Here is a 4,962-nt window from a genome sequence, read left to right as displayed (position 1 = left end):
AAAATGCTCTATTGTCAGATTATCCTGCTGTTCTATAAAATGAAAGAGAAAAGGGGTGGCGCCTGTGGCTCAAAGGAGTAGGGTGCCGGCCCCATATGCCAGAGGTGGCAGGTTCAAACCCAGCCCTGGCCAGAAACTGCAAAAAAAAAAAAAAGAAAGAAAGAGAAAAGGCTGACTGAACGTAAGGCAGAAACAAGGAACTTGGCTTAGCAACAGGCATTAAATGAAGAATACTTGAAGCAAACCAGCTTGTGAGATCAAATAAAACCCCAATCCTCCTCCAGGATTGTCAGTAGAGGGGAATCATTTTTCTCCTGAAATTTAAATTGTCTTTTCTTTTTTCTTTCTTTTTTTTTTTTGAAACAGTCTCACTCTGTCGTCCTGGGTAAAATGCCGTGCTGTCACAGCTCACAACAACCTCAAACTCAGGCTCAAGCAATGCTCTTGCCTCAGCCTCCCAAGTAACTGGGACTACAGGTGCCCACCACAATGCCTGGCTTGTTTTTATATTTTTAATGTATACCGGGATCTCACTTTTGCTCAGGCTGGTCTCCAACTCCTGAGCTTGAGCAGTCCACCTACCTCAGCCTCCCAGAGTGCTAGGATTACAGGTGTGAGCCACCACGCCCAGCCTCTTACAAATTCTTAAACCAACTAAGATCACATCATGCTTTTTTTTTTTTTTTTTTTTGTAGAGACAGAGTTTCACTTTATTGCCCTCGGTAGAGTGCCGTGGCATCACACAGCTCACAGCAACCTCCAACTCCTGGGCTTAGGCGATTCTCCTGCCTCAGCCTCCCGAGCAGCTGGGACTACAGGCACCCACCACAACACCCAGCTATTTTTTTGTTGCAGTTTGGCCGGGGCTGAGTTTGAACCCGCCACCCTCAGCATATGGGGCCGGCGCCCTGCTCACTGAGCCACAGGCGCCGCCCAGATCACATCATGCTTTAGTTTGAGGAGCAGGCACATCTGAGCTCATGCCTCAGTTCAGTGCTATGCCAAGTCCTCATGTCTCAAATGGGTACCAATATTGTTCACATTTAACTCCTAGAGAATGAAGGGAGGCGAAATTTGATAGGAATTCACATGTTCCATTAGGTTTTCAGGAAACAGTTGCCTCCTTGGGTAGAGCTGAGATGCAATACTAGTAAATACATTCAGTTCTCATTAATTGTGGTGGCTGAGCTCTATAAAGTCACTGCAAACAAGGAATTGACAAATACTGAACCGTAATGTCATTTGCACCTAGAGGAAGTAAAGGCTAGATTCTGTGTGCCTCTATCAACCAACCACTGATTCGCTCAGCTTACAGCCACTAGCACTATAATTCATGTCTCAGTGAAGCTTATCTAACACATTTTCTTTCTTTTTTTTTTTTTTATTGTAGAGACAGAGTCTCATTTTACCGCCCTCAGTAGAGTGCCGTGGCATCACACAGCTCACAGCAACCTCCAGCTCTTGGGCTTACACAATTCTCTTGCCTCAGCCTCCTGAGTAGCTGGGACTACGGGCACCTGCCACAATGCCCGGCTATTTTTATTCTTTTGTTGCAGCCAGGGCTGGGTTTGAACCCACCACCCTCGGTACATGGGGCCGGCGCCCTACTCACTGAGCCACAGGCACCGCCCCCTCTAACATATTTTCTTGAAAGGAACATTACAGCCCTCACTAAACAACACTTTACTAGGAGGCCATTTCAAACAGCAGAATCACCAACAGAAATGCATAACATGGGGCGGCGCCTGTGGCTCAGTGAGTAGGGTGCCGGCCCCATATGCCGAGGGTGGCGGGTTCAAACCCAGCCCCGGCCAAACTGCAACAAAAAAATAGCCGGGCGTTGTGGTGGGCGCCTGTAGTCCCAGCTACTCGGGAGGCTGAGGCAAGAGAATCGCATAAGCCCAAGAGTTAGAGGTTGCTGTGAGCCGTGTGACGCCACGGCACTCCACCGAGGGCGGTACAGTGAGACTCTGTCTCTACAAAAAAAAAAAAAAAAAAGAAATGCATAACATGGCACTGAATTTCACCAAGTGAGACCCGACCAAAGGACCAAGTTAACTATGTTTGCAAATTGAGATAAATTTGTGTTATTTTGAGCCACTAAGTTTGTGGCTATAGAAAATTAGTACAGCCTTCTTTTTTTTTTTTCTTGAGACAGAGTCTCACTTTGTCACCCTTAGTAGAGTGCCATAGCGTCATAGCTCACAGCAAACTCAAATTCTTGGACTCAAGCAATTCTCTTGCCTCAGCCTCCTGAGTAGCCGAGAACTACAGACATCCATCACAACGCCTGGCTATTTTTAGAGACAGGTCTTGTTCTGGCTCATGCTGGTCTCAAACCTGTGAGCTCAGGCAATCCACCTGCCTTGGCCTCCCAAAGTGCTAGGATTATAGATGTGAGCCACCTCGCCTGGCCTTTTTTTTTTTTTGAGACGCTCTCACTGTTTCCCAGGCTAGTGTGCCATAGTGTCAGCCTCACTCACAGCAGTTGGAGACTAGCCTGAGCAAGAGCAAGATGCTGTCTCACTAAAAATTAGCTCGGAGTGAGCACCTGGAGTCCCAGCAACTCGGGAAACTGAGGCATAAGGGATCACTTGAGCCCAGGAGTTTGAGGTTGCTATGAGTTAGACTGATACCTCAGCACTGTAGCCTTGGGCAACAGAGTGAGACTGTCTCAAAAACAAAACAAAACAAGAAAACACTAACCTCTCAGTCTTGTCCTGTGAATAAAAAATATCTGAAAAAATTAAGTGCCACAGAATGTAAGATATAATTATGTTACTAAGTAAAAGTGTTCAACGTGGGCCTTTTAGAATTTTCATTTGGTTTCTCTCTCTCTCTACCTGAAGATTCTCATTTTTCACAATTCTCCGAAGTGAAATTCAAAACCAATCCACTTGCTATGTTCTACACATGACTCATGAGTCCTCCTAACTGAGCTTTTTTTTTTTTTTTTTTTTTGTAGAGACAGGGTCTCACTTTATGGCCCTCGGTAGAGTGCCGTGGCCTCACACAGCTCACAGCAACCTCCAACTCCTGGGCTTAAGCGATTCTCTTGCCTCAGCCTCCCGAGTAGCTGGGACTACAGGTGCCCGCCACAACGCCCGGCTATTTTTTGGTTGCAGTTCGGCTGGGGCTGGGTTTGAACCCGCCACCCTCGGTATATGGGGCCGGCGCCTTACCGACTGAGCCACAGGTGCCGCCCCCTAACTGAGCTTTTATATAGGCTATTTTCCTTACTGAAAGTGTTCCTCACCTTCTCTGCTGATCCCAGGCTGTCAGCACTTGCAAATAAACAACAATTGAGCACAGGTATTTATATCTTTACTCCCTTCTTTATCCTACTAAAATGACAGTGCAGCAATGACAGATAATAGAAAAGAACATAATTCTGGAAGATGGATAAATCGCAACTGATTTAGCTGGAAGCAGGAAAAAAAACCCTAAAATCTTACTGTCTATGGAAGAGAGGGCCCTGCAGCCAATGCATTTGACAGGGCAGAGCCCTGGAAAGGATCAAGAATGGAAAGTGCCAGATATTTATGGTGGTACGTGTGCAGGGTGGAATTAAAAACAAGGGGGTTGATTCAAGGTTTATATAAGGTGTAAGATCCCCAGAATCGTCCCCACCTGTGCCACCTACCTCCTCACCCAGCAGAAGATGGGATCCTGCAAGCTAAGGAGACATAAGGATACCAAGCAACTATGAGGACAGAAGGAAGGGGCCATATTTACTTACTTTTATTTTATTTTATTTTTTTTTGTTTTTGTAGAGACAGAGTCTCACTTTACCACCTTCAGTAGAGTGCCGTGATGTCACAGGACTCACAGCAACCTCTAGTTCTTGGGCTTCCGCGATTCTCCTGCCTCAACCTCCAGAGCAGCTGGGATTACAGGCGCCTGCCACACACCCAGCTATTTTTTGGTTGCAGTTCAGCCGGGGCTGGGTTTGAACCCGCCACGCTCGGTATATGGGGCCGGTATATGTGACTCACTGAGCCACAGGCGCCACCCTATTTTATTTTATTTGTGAGACAGTCTCAAGGTGTCGCCCTTGGTAGAGTGCTATGGCATCACAGCTCACAGCAACCTCCAACTCCTGGGCTTAGGCGATTCTCTTGCCTCAGCCTCCCAAGTAGCTGGGACTACAGGCGCCCACCACAACGCCCGGCTATTTTTTGTTGTAGTTTGGCTGGGGCCCTGTTCTAACCTGCCACCCTCGGTATATGGGACCAGTGCCCTACCCACTGAGCCACAGGTGCCACCCCGGCTATTTTTTGTTGCAGTTGTCATTGTTTTTAGCTGGCCCAGGCCAGGTTTGAACCCGCCAGCCTCGATGTATGTGACCGGCACCCTACCCATGTGGCTGGCACCCTACCCACTGAGCTACAGGCGCCACTGTAAGGGCCCATATTTAAAATAAGATGATTGGAAGGGGGAAAGGGAGGGGAGGGAGGCGGGAGGTGGATAGAGGGAAGGGGATTGGTGGGATTACACCAGCAGTGCATCTTACAAAGGTATATGTGAAACTTGGTAAACGGTCTGTGAAGCTAGTGAATGATGCCCCATGATCATATCAATGTACACAGCTATGATTTAATAAAAAAAAATAAAATAAGATGATTAAAGGAATGAGTATGAGACCCTCAGCCCTCTTCCAGGCTTATACCTCCTCTCTGTGTCAGCAGTCTTCAGTTACCCCCTTTTGGTCACTTGTTCTGGGGCCCTAGGAAAAGCTAGTTAACACCTATGCCTTAGTTAACCCACCCGTCAAACAGTTACGATAAATACTAACCTCTTTGAAGTTAGGGAGATTATAAGCGGTAGAGACTTCTTCCAAGGGAGAATACTGGAAGAATCCACTCCCAGGAAACTGATCAGGCAATGAGAAAAAATCTACAAATACTGTTGGGATTCTTACGCCCTCTCCCCCTCCCCAGACAGAGTCTCATTCTGTCGCTC

Source organism: Nycticebus coucang, chromosome 6 (genome assembly GCF_027406575.1).
Source record: "Nycticebus coucang isolate mNycCou1 chromosome 6, mNycCou1.pri, whole genome shotgun sequence".
Lineage (NCBI taxonomy): Eukaryota > Metazoa > Chordata > Mammalia > Primates > Lorisidae > Nycticebus > Nycticebus coucang.
This window is presented reverse-complemented; position numbering follows the sequence as displayed.